The sequence below is a fragment of the Carcharodon carcharias genome, chromosome X, assembly GCF_017639515.1.
Source record: "Carcharodon carcharias isolate sCarCar2 chromosome X, sCarCar2.pri, whole genome shotgun sequence".
Taxonomy (NCBI): domain Eukaryota; kingdom Metazoa; phylum Chordata; class Chondrichthyes; order Lamniformes; family Lamnidae; genus Carcharodon; species Carcharodon carcharias.
Genome location: NC_054507.1, coordinates 13,643,993 through 13,656,940, shown reverse-complemented (window position 1 = coordinate 13,656,940; position 12,948 = coordinate 13,643,993). Strand labels below are relative to the sequence as shown.

General features: G+C 57.6%; 1 protein-coding gene across 4 annotated transcripts in view; it reads right to left on the bottom strand.

The window, feature by feature from the left end:
• The window catches only part of LOC121273303 (activin receptor type-1-like), a 184,148-nt gene that overhangs the window by 150,076 nt on the left and 21,124 nt on the right, over positions 1–12,948 (bottom strand). The gene's annotated exons all lie outside the window — the stretch shown is intronic.

Here is a 12,948-nt window from a genome sequence, read left to right as displayed (position 1 = left end):
GACGGAGATGGCCCTCAGGTTGAGTCAGTATCTGTGGGGGAGGGAGACGGCCCTCAGAGTGAGTCAGTATATGTGAGGGAGGGAGACTGCCCTCAGTTTGAGTCATGTATCTGTGGGGGAGGGAGACGGCCCTCAGTGTGAGTCAGTATCTGTTGGGGAGGGAGACGGCCCTCAGTGTGAGTCAGTATCTGTGGGGGTGGGAGACGGCCCTAAATGTGATTCAGTATCTTTGGGGGAGGGAGACGGCCCTCAGTGTGGGTCAGTATCAGTGGGGGAGGGAGATGGCCATCAGTGTGAGCCAGTATCTGTGGGGGAGGGAGACGGTCCTCAGTGTGAGTCAGTATCTGTGAGGGATGGAGACGGCCCTCAGTGTGAGTCAGTATCTGTGGGGGTGGGAGACGGCCCTAAATGTGATTCAGTATCTTTGGGGGAGGGAGACGGCCCTCAGTGTGGGTCAGTATCAGTGGGGGAGGGAGATGGCCATCAGTGTGAGCCAGTATCTGTGGGGGAGGGAGACGGTCCTCAGTGTGAGTCAGTATCTGTGAGGGATGGAGACGGCCCTCAGTGTGAGTCAGTATCTGTGGAGGAGGAAGATGGCCCTCAGGTTGAGTCAGTATCTGTGGGGGAGGGAGACGGCCCTCAGTGTGAGTAAGTATCTGTGGGGGAGGGAGACGGACATCAGTGTGAGTCAGTATCTGTGGGGGAGGTCGATGGCCCTCAATGTGAGTCAGTATCTGTGTTTGAGCGAGACGGCCCTTAATGTGAGTAAGAATTTGTGGTGGAGGGTGACGGACCTAGCGTGAGTCAGTATCTGTGAGTGAGGGAGACAGCGCTCAGTGTGAGTCAGTATCTGTGGGAGAGGGAGACGGCCCTCAGTGTGAGTCAGTATCTGTGGGGGAGGGAGACGGTCCTCAGTGTGAGTCAGTATCTGTGAGGGATGGAGACGGCCCTCAGTGTGAGTCAGTATCTGTGGAGGAGGGAGATGGCCCTCAGGTTGAGTCAGTATCTGTGGGGGAGGGAGACGGCCCTCAGTGTGAGTCAGTATATGTGAGGGAGGGAGACGGCCCTCAGTGTGTCAGTATCTGTGAGGGATGGAGACGGCCCTCAGTGTGAGTCAGTATCTATGGGGGAGGGAGACGGACCTCAGTGTGAGTCAGTATATGTGAGGGAGGGAGATGGCCCTGAGTGTGAGTCAGTATATGTGGGGGAGGGAAACGGCCCTCTGTGTGTGTCATTATCTGTGGAGGAGGGAGAGGGCCCTCAGTGTGAGTCAGTATCTGAGGGTGAGGGAGACGACCCTCAGTGTGAGTTAGTATCTGTGGGGGAGGGAGACAGCCCTCAGTGTCAGTCAGTATCTGTTGGGGACGGAGACGGCCCTCAGTGTGAGTCAGTATCTGTGGGGGAGTGAGACGATCCTCAGTGTGAGTCTGTATCTGTGGGGGAGGGAGACAGCCCTCAGCGTGAGTCAAAATCTGTGGGGGTGGGATTCGTGCCTCAGTATGTGTCAGTATCTGTGGGGGAGGGAGAAGTCCCTCAGTGTGAGTCAGTATCTGTGGGGGATGGAGACGGCCCTCAGTGTGAGTCAGTATCTGTTGGGGAGGGAGACGGCCGTCAGTGTGAGTCAGTATCTGTGAGGGAGGGAGACGGCCCTCAGTGTGATTTCGTATCTGTCAGGGAGGGAGACGGCCCTCAGTGTGAATCAGTATCTGTGGGGGAGGGAGATGGCCCTGAGTGTGAGTCAGTATCTGTGAGGGAGGGAGAAGTCCCTCAGTGTGAGTCAGTATCTGTGGGGGAGGGAGACGGCCCTCAGTGTGAGTCAGTATCTGTTGAGGAGGGAGACGGCCCTCAGTGTGAGTCAGTATCTGTGGGGGAGGGAGACTGCCCTCAGTGTGAGTCAGTATCTGTGGAGGAGGTAGATGGCCCTCACAGTGAGTCAGTATCTGTGGGGGAGGGAGATGGCCCTCAGTGTGTGTCAGTATCTGTCGGGGAGGTAGACGGCCCTCAGTCTGAGTCAGTATCTGTTGGGGAGGGAGACGGCCCTCAGTGTGAGTCAGTATCTGTGGAGGAGGGAGATGGCCCTCAGGTTGAGTCAGTATCTGTGGGGGAGGGAGACGGCCCTCAGAGTGAGTCAGTATATGTGAGGGAGGGAGACTGCCCTCAGTTTGAGTCATGTATCTGTGGGGGAGGGAGACGGCCCTCAGTGTGAGTCAGTATCTGTTGGGGAGGGAGACGGCCCTCAGTGTGAGTCAGTATCTGTGGGGGTGGGAGACGGCCCTAAATGTGATTCAGTATCTTTGGGGGAGGGAGACGGCCCTCAGTGTGGGTCAGTATCAGTGGGGGAGGGAGATGGCCATCAGTGTGAGCCAGTATCTGTGGGGGAGGGAGACGGTCCTCAGTGTGAGTCAGTATCTGTGAGGGATGGAGACGGCCCTCAGTGTGAGTCAGTATCTGTGGAGGAGGAAGATGGCCCTCAGGTTGAGTCAGTATCTGTGGGGGAGGGAGACGGCCCTGAGTGTGAGTCAGTATCTGTGGGGGAGGGAGACGGCCCTCAGTGTGAGTCAGTATCTGTTGGAGAGGGAGACGGCCCTCAGTGTGAGACAGTATCTGTGGTGGTGGGAGACGGCCCTAAGTGTGAGTCAGTATCTGTGGGGGAGGGAGACGGCCCTCAGTGTGAGTCAGTATCTGTGGGGGAGGGAGACGGACCTCAGTGTGAGTCAGTATCTGTATGGGAGGGCGATGGCCCTCAATGTGAATCAGTATCTGTGGTGGAGGGAGGCGGCCCTTAATGTGAGTAAGTATCTGTGGTGGAGGGTGACGGCCCTCAGTGTGAGTCAGTATCTGTGGGGGGGGGAGACAGCCTTCAGTGTGAGTCACTATCTGTGGGGGAGGGATACGGCCCTCAGTGTGAGTCAGTATCTGTGGGGGAGGGATACGGCCCTCAGTTTGAGTCATTATCTGTGGGTGAGGGAGACGGCCCTCAGTGTGAATCACTATCTGTGGGGGAGGGAGACGGCCCTCAGTGCGAGTCAGTATCTGTGGGGGAGGGAGATGGCCCTCAGAGTCAGTCAGTATCTGTGGGGAAGTGAGACGGCCCTCAGTGTGAGTCAGTATCTGTGGTGGAGGGAGACGCCCCTCAGTGTGTGTCAGTATCTGTGGGGGAGGGAGACGGCCCTCAGTGTGAGTCAGTATCTGTGGGGGAGGGTGACGGCCCTCAGGGTGAGTCAGTATCTGTGGAGGAGTGAGAGGGCCCTCAGTTGGAGTCAGTATCTGCGGTGAGGGAGACGGCCCTCAGTGTGTGTCAGTGTCTTTGATTGAGGGTGACGGCCCTCTTTATGATTCAGTGTCTGTGGAGGAGGGAGACGGCCCTCAGTGTCAGTCAGTATCTGTTGGGGAGGGAGACGGCCCTCAGTTTGAGTCAGTATCTGTGGGGGTGGGAGAGGGCCCTCAGTGTGCATCAGAATCTGTGGAGGAGGGAGACGGCCCTCATTGTGAGGCAGTATATTTGGGGGAGTGAGGAAGTCCTCAGTGTGAGACAGTATCTGTGGGGGAGGGAGACAGCCCTCAGCGTGAGTCAAAATCTGTGGGGGAGGGAGACGGCCCTCAGTGTGAGTCAGTATCTGTGGGGGAGGGAGACGGCTCTCAGTGTGAGTCAGTATCTGTGAGGGTGGGAGAAGGCCCTCAGTGTGTGTCAGTACCTGTCGGGGAGGTAGACGGCCCTCAGTCTGAGTCAGTATCTGTGAGTGAGGGAGACAGCCCTCAGTGTGAGTCTTTATCTGTGGGGGAGAGAGACGGCCCTCAGTGTGGGTCAGTATCTGTCGGGGAGTGATACGGCCCTCAGTGTTAGTCAGTATCTGTGGGGGAGGGAGACGGCCCTCAGTGTGAATCAGTACCTGTGAGGGAGGGAGACGGTTCTCAGTGTGAGTAAGTGTCTGTGGGGGAGGGAGACGGCCATCAGTGTGAGTAACATCTGCGGGGGAGAGAGACGGCCCTCAGTGTGAGTCAGTATCTCTGAGGGAGGGAGATGGCTCTCAGTGTGAGTAAGTGTCTGGGGGGGAGGGAGACGTCGATCAGTGTAAGTAACCTCTGTGGGGGTGGGAGACGGCCCTAAGTGTGAGTCAGTATCTGTGGGGGAGGGACATGGCCATCAGTGTGAGTCAGTATGTGTGGGGGAGCGCGATGGCCCTCAATGTGAGTCAGAATCTGTGGTGGAGGGAGACGGCCCTTAATGTGCGTCAGTATCCTTGGTGGAGGGTGACGGACCTAGCGTGAGTCAGTATCTGTGAGTGAGGGAGACAGCCCTCAGTGTGAGTCTTTATCTGTGGGGGAGAGAGACGGCCCTCAGTGTGGGTCAGTATCTGTCGGGGAGTGATACGGCCCTCAGTGTTAGTCAGTATCTGTGGGGGAGGGAGACGGCCCTCAGTGTGAATCAGTACCTGTGAGGGAGGGAGACGGTTCTCAGTGTGAGTAAGTGTCTGTGGGGGAGGGAGACGGCCATCAGTGTGAGTAACATCTGCGGGGGAGAGAGACGGCCCTCAGTGTGAGTCAGTATCTCTGAGGGAGGGAGATGGCCCTCAGTGTGAGTCAGTATCTGTGAGGGAGGGAGACTGCCCTAAGTGTGAGTCAGTATCTGTTGGGGAGGGAGACGGACCTCAGTGTGAATCAGTATCTGTGGGGGTGGGAGACTGCCCTCAGTGTGAGTCAGTATCTGTGGGGGAGGGAGACGGTGCTCAGTGTGAGTCAGTATCTGTGGGGGAGGGAGACGGCCCTCAGTGTGAGTCAGTATCTGTGGTGGAGGGCGACGGCTCTTAAAGTGAGTCAGTATCTGTGGGGGATGTCGCTGCCCTTAATGTCTGTCAGTATCTGTGGTGGAGGGTGACGGCCCTAGCGTGAGTCAGTATCTGTGAGTGAGGGTGACAGCCCTCAGTGTGATTCAGTATCTGTTGGGGTGGGAGACGGACCTCCGTGTGAGTCAGTATCTGTGGGAGGGGGAGACGGCCCTCAGTGTGAATCAGTATCTGTGAGGGATGGAGACGGCCCTCAGTGTGCGTCAGTATCTGTGGTGGAGGGAGACGGCCCTCAGTGTGAGTCAGTATCTGTGTGGGAGGGCGATGGCCCTCAATGTGAGTCAGTATCTGTTGGGGAGGGAGACGGCCCTCAGTGTGAATCAGTATATGTGAGGGAGGGAGACGGCCCTCAGTGTGAGTCAGTATCTGTTGGGGAGGGAGACGGCCCTCAGTGTGAGTCAGTATCTGTGGGGGAGGGAGAGCCCATCAGTGTGAGTCAGTATCTGTTGGGGAGGGAGACGGCCATCAGCGTGAGCCAGTATCTGTGGGGGAGGGAGACGGTCCTCAGTGTGAGTCAGTATCTCTGGGGGAGGGAGACGGCCCTCAGTGTGAGTCAGTATCTGTGGAGGAGGGAGAGGGCCCTCAGTGTGGATCAGTATCTGAGGGTGAGGGAGACGACCCTCAGTGTGTGTCATTGTCTGTGAGGGAGGGTGACGGCCCTCAGTGTCAGTCAGTATCTGTTGGGGAGGGAGACGGCCCTCAGTTTGAGTCAGTATCTGTGGGGGAGGGAGACGGACCTCAGTGTGCATCAGAATCTGTGGAGGAGGGAGACGGCCCGCATTGTGAGGCAGTATATTTGGGGGAGTGAGACGGTACTCAGTGTGAGTCAGTATCTGTGGGGGAGGGAGACAGCCCTCAGCGTGAGTCAAAATCTGTGGGGGTGGGAGTCGGGCCTCAGTATGTGTCAGTATCTGTGGGGGAGGGAGAAGTTCCTCAGTGTGAGTCAGTATCTGTGGGGGAGAGAGAAGTCCCTCAGTGTGAGTCAGTATCTGTGGGGGATAGAGACGGCCCTAAGGTTGAGTCAGTATCTGTGGGGGAGGGAGACGGCCCTCAGTGTGAGTCAGTATCTGTGGGGGAGGGAGACGGCCCTCATTGTGAGTCATTATCTGTTGGGGAGGGAGACGGCCGTCAGTGTGAGTCAGTATCTGTGGGGGAGGGAGGCGGCCCTCAGTGTGAGTCAGTATCTGTGGGGGAGGGAGACGGCCCTGAGAGTGAGTCAGTATCTGTGGGGGAGGGAGACGGCCCTCAGTGTGAGTCAGTATCTGTTGAGGAGGGAGACGGCCCTCAGTGTGAGTCAGTATCTGTGGGGGACGGAGACTGCCCTAAGTGTGAGTCAGTATCTGTGGAGGAGTTAGACGGCCCTCACAGTGAGTCAGAATCTGTGGGGGAGGGAGATGGCCCTCCGTGTGTGTCAGTATCTGTGGGGGAGGGAGACAGCCCTCAGTGTGAGTCAGTATCTGTTGGGGAGGGAGACGGCCCTCAGTGTGAGTCATCATCTGTGGAGGAGGGAGACGGCCCTCACAGTGAGTCAGTATCTGTGGGGGAGGGAGAAGGCCCTCAGGTTGAGTCAGTATCTGTGGGGGAGGGAGACGGCCCTCAGTGAATCAGTATATGTGAGGGAGGGAGACTGCCCTCAGTTTGAGTCAGTATCTGTGGGGGTGGGAGAAGGCCCTAAGTGTGAGTCAGTATCTGTGGGGGAGGGAGACGGCCCTCAGTGTGAGTCAGTATCTGTGGGGGAGGGAGACGGCCCTCAGTGTGAGTCAGTATCTGTGGGGGTGGGAGAAGGCCCTAAGTGTGAGTCAGTATCTGTGGGGGAACGAGACGGCCCTCAGTGTGAGTCAGTATCTGTGGGGGAGGGAGACGGCCCTCAGTGTGGGTCAGTATCAGTGCGGGATGGAGATGGCCATCAGTGTGAGCCAGTATCTGTGGGGGAGGGGGACGGTCCTCAGTTTGAGTCAGTATCTGTGAGGGATGGAGACGGCCCTCAGAGTGAGTCAGTATCTGTGGGGGAGGGAGACGGCCCTGAGAGTGAGTCAGTATCTGTGGGGGAGGGAGACGGCCCTCAGTGTGAGTCAGTATCTGTTGAGGAGGGAGACGGCCCTCAGTGTGAGTCAGTATCTGTGGGGGAGGGAGACTGCCCTAAGTGTGAGTCAGTATCTGTGGAGGAGGTAGACGGCCCTCACAGTGAGTCAGAATCTGTGGGGGAGGGAGATGGCCCTCCGTGTGTGTCAGTATCTGTGGGGGAGGGAGACAGCCCTCAGTGTGAGTCAGTATCTGTTGGGGAGGAGACGGCCCTCAGTGTGAGTCATCATCTGTGGAGGAGGGAGACGGCCCTCACAGTGAGTCAGTATCTGTGGGGGAGGGAGAAGGCCCTCAGGTTGAGTCAGTATCTGTTGGGGAGGGAGACGGCCCTCAGTGTGAGTCATCATCTGTGGAGGAGGGAGACGGCCCTCACAGTGAGTCAGTATCTGTGGGGGAGGGAGAAGGCCCTCAGGTTGAGTCAGTATCTGTGGGGGAGGGAGACGGCCCTCAGTGTGAATCAGTATCTGTGGGGGAGGGAGACGGCCCTCAGTGTGAGTCAGTATCTGTGGGGGTGGGAGAAGGCCCTAAGTGTGAGTCAGTATCTGTGGGGGAACGAGACGGCCCTCAGTGTGAGTCAGTATCTGTGGGGGAGGGAGACGGCCCTCAGTGTGGGTCAGTATCAGTGCGGGATGGAGATGGCCATCAGTGTGAGCCAGTATCTGTGGGGGAGGGGGACGGTCCTCAGTTTGAGTCAGTATCTGTGAGGGATGGAGACGGCCCTCAGAGTGAGTCAGTATCTGTGGAGGAGGGAGATGGCCCTCAGGTTGAGTCAGTATCTGTGGGGGAGGGACACTGCCCTCAGTGTGAGTCATGTATCTGTGGGGGAGCGTGACGGCCCTAAGAGTGAGTCAGTGTCTGTGGGGGAGGGAGACGGCCCTCAGTGTGAATCAGTATCTGTGGGGGAGGGAGACGGCCCTCACAGTGAGTCAGTATCTGTTGGGGAGGGAGATGGCCCTCAGTGTGAGTCAGTATCTGTGGGGGAGGGAGACTGACCTCAGTGTGAGTCATTACCTGTGGAGGAGGGAGATGGCCCTCAGTGTGAGTCAGTATCTGTGGGGGAGGGAGAAGGCCCTCAGTGTGAGTCAGTATCTGTGGGGAAGAAGATGGCCCTCAGTGTGAGTCATTATCTTTGGGCGATGGAGACGGCCTTCAGTTTGAGTCATTATCTGTGGGTGAGGAAGAGGGCCCTCAGTGTGTGTCAGTATCTGTTTGGGAGGGAGACCGACCTCAGTGTGAGTCAGTATCTGTGGGGGAGGGAGACGGCCCTCAGTTTGAGTCAGTATCTGTGGGGGAGGGAGACGGCCCTCAGAGTGAGTCAGTATCTGTGGGGGAGGGTGGCGGACCTCAGTGTGAGTCAGTATCAGTGGGGGAGGGAGAATGTGGTCAGTGTGAGTCAGTATCTGTCGGGGAGGGAGACGGCCCTCAGTGTGCGTCAGTATCTGTGAGGGAAGGATACGGCCCTCAGTGTGAGTCAGTATCTGTGGGGGAGGGAGACAGACGGCAGTGTGTGTCAGTATCTGTGGGGGAGGGAGAGGTCCCTCAGTTTGAGTCACTATCTGTGTGGGAGGGAGACGGAACTCAGTTTGAGTCAGTATCTGTGGGGGATGGAGACGGCCCTCAGTGTGACTCATTATCTGTGAGGAGGGAGACGGCCCTCAGTGTGAGTCAGTATCTGTGGGGGAGGGATAGGGCCCTCAGTGTGAATCAGTATCTGTGGGGGAGGGAGATGGCCCTCAGTGTGAGCCAGTAGCTGTGGGTGAGTGAGACTCACCTCAATGAGAGTCAGTATCTGTGGATTAGGGAGACGGCCCTCAGTGTGAGTCAGTATTTGTGGGGGAGGGAAACCGCCCTCAGTGTGAGTCAATATCTGTTGGGGTGGGAGCCGCCCTCAGTGTGTCTCAGTATCTGTGGAGGAGGGATACGGCCCTCAGTGTGAGTCATTATATTTGGGGGAGTGAGACGGTCCTCAGTGTGAGTCAGTATCTGTGGGGACGGGAGACGGCTTTCAGTGTGAGTCAGTATCTGTCGGGGAGGGAGTCGGCCCTCAGTCTGAGTCAGTATCTGTGGAGGAGGGAGACTGCCCACAGTGTGTGTCAGTATCTGTGGGGGAGGGAGCCGGCCCTCAGTGTGAGTCAGTATCTGTGAGGGAATGAGACGGCCCTCAGTGTGAGTCAGTATCTGTGGGGTGGGAGACGGCCCTCAGTGTGAGTCAGTATCTGTCGGGGAGGTGGACGGCCCTCCGTGTGAGTCAGTATCTGTTGGGGAGGGAGACGGCCCTCAGTATGAGTCAGTATCTGTGGAGGAGGGAGACGGCCCTCAGATTGAGTCAGTATCTCTGGGGGAGGGAGACAGCCCTCAGTGTGAGTCAGTATATATGAGGGAGGGAGACGGCCCTCAGTGTGAGTCAGTATCTGTGGGGGAGCGAGATGGCCCTGAGTGTGAGTCAGTATCTGTGAGGGAGGGAGAGGGCCCTCAGTGTGAGTCAGTATCTGTGGGGGAGGGAGACGGCCCTCAGTGTGAGTCAGTATCTGTGGGGGAGGGAGACGGCCCTCAGTTTGAGTCAGCATCTGTGGGGGAGGGTGACGGCCCTCAGTGTGAGTCAGTATCTGTGGGGGAGGGAGACGGCCCTCAGTGTGAGTCATCATCTGTGGGGGAGGGAGACAGCCCTCAGTGTGAGTCAAAATCTGTGGGGGTGGGAGTCTTGCCTCAGTATGTGTCAGTATCTGTGGGGGAGGGAGAAGTCCCTCAGTGTGAGTCAGTATCTGTGGGGGATGGAGACGGCCCTCAGTCTGAGTCAGTATCTGTGGTGGAGGGAGACGAACCTCAGTGTGAGTCAGTATCTGTTGGGGAGGTAGAGGGCCCTCAGTGTGAGTCAGTAACTGTTGGGGAGGGAGACAGCCGTCAGTGTAAGTCAGTATCTGTGAGGGAGGGAGACGGCCCTCAGTGTGAGTTCGTATCTGTCGGGGAGGTAGACGGCCCTCATAGTGAGTCAGTATCTGTGGGGGAGGTTGACGGCCCTCAGTGTGAGTCAGTATCTGTTGGGGAGGGAGACGGCCCTCAGTGTGAGACAGTATCTGTGGAGGAGGGAGATGGCCCTAAGTGTGAGTCAGTATCTGTGGGGGAGGGAGACGGCCCTCAGTGTGGGTCAGTATCAGTGCGGGAGGGAGATGGCCATCAGTGTGATCCAGTATCTGTGGGGGATGGAGACGGCCCTCAGTGTGAGTCAGTATCTGTGGAGGAGGGACATGGCCCTCAGGTTGAGTCAGTATCTGTGGGGGAGGGAGACGGCCCTCAGTGTGAGTCAGTATATGTGAGGGAGGGAGACTGCCCTCAGTGTGAGTCATGTATCTGTGGGGGAGCGAGACGGCCCTAAGAGTGAGTCAGTATCTGTGGGGGAGGGAGACGGCCCTAAGAGTGAGTCAGTAACTGTTGGGGAGGGAGACAGCCGTCAGTGTAAGTCAGTATCTGTGAGGGAGGGAGACGGCCCTCAGTGTGAGTTCGTATCTGTCGGGGAGGTAGACGGCCCTCATAGTGAGTCAGTATCTGTGGGGGAGGTTGACGGCCCTCAGTGTGAGTCAGTATCTGTTGGGGAGGGAGACGGCCCTCAGTGTGAGACAGTATCTGTGGAGGAGGGAGATGGCCCTAAGTGTGAGTCAGTATCTGTGGGGGAGGGAGACGGCCCTCAGTGTGGGTCAGTATCAGTGCGGGAGGGAGATGGCCATCAGTGTGATCCAGTATCTGTGGGGGATGGAGACGGCCCTCAGTGTGAGTCAGTATCTGTGGAGGAGGGACATGGCCCTCAGGTTGAGTCAGTATCTGTGGGGGAGGGAGACGGCCCTCAGTGTGAGCCAGTATATGTGAGGGAGGGAGACTGCCCTCAGTGTGAGTCATGTATCTGTGGGGGAGCGAGACGGCCCTAAGAGTGAGTCAGTATCTGTGGGGGAGGGAGACGGCCCTAAGAGTGAGTCAGTATCTGTGGGGGAGGGAGACGGCCCTCAGTGTGAGTCAGTATCTGTGGGGGAGGGAGACGGCCCTCAGTGTGAGTCAGTATCAGTGGGGGAGGGAGACGGCCCTCAGTGTGAGTCACTATCTGTGAGGAGGGAGACGGCCCTCAGTGTGAGTCAGTTTCTGTTGTGGAGGAGGACGGCCCTCAGTGTGAGTCAGTATCTGTGGGGATGGGAGACGGCCCTAAGTGTGAGTCTATATCTGTGGGGGAGGGAGACGGCCCTCAGTGTGAGTAAGTATCTGTGGGGGAGGGAGACGGACATCAGTGTCAGTCAGTATCTGTGGGGGAGGTCGATGGCCCTCAATGTGAGTCAGTATCTGTGTTTGAGGGAGACGGCCCTTAATGTGAGTAAGAATTTGTGGTGGAGGGTGACGGACCTAGCGTGAGTCAGTATCTGTGAGTGAGGGAGACAGCGCTCAGTGTGAGTCAGTATCTGTGGGAGAGGGAGACGGCCCTCAGTGTGAGTCAGTATCTGTGGGGGAGGGAGACGGTCCTCAGTGTGAGTCAGTATCTGTGGGGGATGGAGACGGCCCTCAGTGTGAGTCAGTATCTGTGGAGGAGGGAGATGGCCCTCAGGTTGAGTCAGTATCTGTGGGGGAGGGAGACGGCCCTCAGTGTGAGTCAGTATATGTGAGGGAGGGAGACGGCCCTCAGTGTGTCAGTATCTGTGAGGGATGGAGACGGCCCTCAGTGTGAGTCAGTATCTATGGGGGAGGGAGACGGACCTCAGTGTGAGTCAGTATATGTGAGGGAGGGAGATGGCCCTCAATGTGAATCAGTATCTGTGGGGGAGGGAGAGGGCCCTCAGTGTGAGTCAGTATCTGTGGGGGACGGAGACGGCCCTCAGTTTGAGTTAGTATCAGTGGGGGAGCGAGACATCCCTCAGATGGAGTCAGTATCTGTGAGGGAGGGAGATGGCCCTGAGTGTGAGTCAGTATATGTGGGGGAGGGAAACGGCCCTCAGTGTGTGTCATTATCTGTGGAGGAGGGAGAGGGCCCTCAGTGTGAGTCAGTATCTGAGGGTGAGGGAGACGACCCTCAGTGTGAGTTAGTATCTGTGGGGGAGGGAGACAGCCCTCAGTGTCAGTCAGTATCTGTTGGGGACGGAGACGGCCCTCAGTGTGAGTCAGTATCTGTGGGGGAGTGAGACGATCCTCAGTGTGAGTCTGTATCTGTGGGGGAGGGAGACAGCCCTCAGCGTGAGTCAAAATCTGTGGGGGTGGGAGTCGTGCCTCAGTATGTGTCAGTATCTGTGGGGGAGGGAGAAGTCCCTCAGTGTGAGTCAGTATCTGTGGGGGATGGAGACGGCCCTCAGTGTGAGTCAGTATCTGTTCGGGAGGGAGACGGCCGTCAGTGTGAGTCAGTATCTGTGAGGGAGGGAGACGGCCCTCAGTGTGATTTCGTATCTGTCAGGGAGGGAGACGGCCCTCAGTGTGAATCAGTATCTGTGGGGGAGGGAGATGGCCCTGAGTGTGAGTCAGTATCTGTGAGGGAGGGAGAAGTCCCTCAGTGTGAGTCAGTATCTGTGGGGGAGGGAGACGGCCCTCAGTGTGAGTCAGTATCTGTTGAGGAGGGAGACGGCCCTCAGTGTGAGTCAGTATCTGTGGGGGAGGGAGACTGCCCTCAGTGTGAGTCAGTATCTGTGGAGGAGGTAGATGGCCCTCACAGTGAGTCAGTATCTGTGGGGGAGGGAGATGGCCCTCAGTGTGTGTCAGTATCTGTCGGGGAGGTAGACGGCCCTCAGTCTGAGTCAGTATCTGTTGGGGAGGGAGACGGCCCTCAGTGTGAGTCAGTATCTGTGGAGGAGGGAGATGGCCCTCAGGTTGAGTCAGTATCTGTGGGGGAGGGAGACGGCCCTCAGAGTGAGTCAGTATATGTGAGGGAGGGAGACTGCCCTCAGTTTGAGTCATGTATCTGTGGGGGAGGGAGACGGCCCTCAGTGTGAGTCAGTATCTGTTGGGGAGGGAGACGGCCCTCAGTGTGAGTCAGTATCTGTGGGGGTGGGAGACGGCCCTA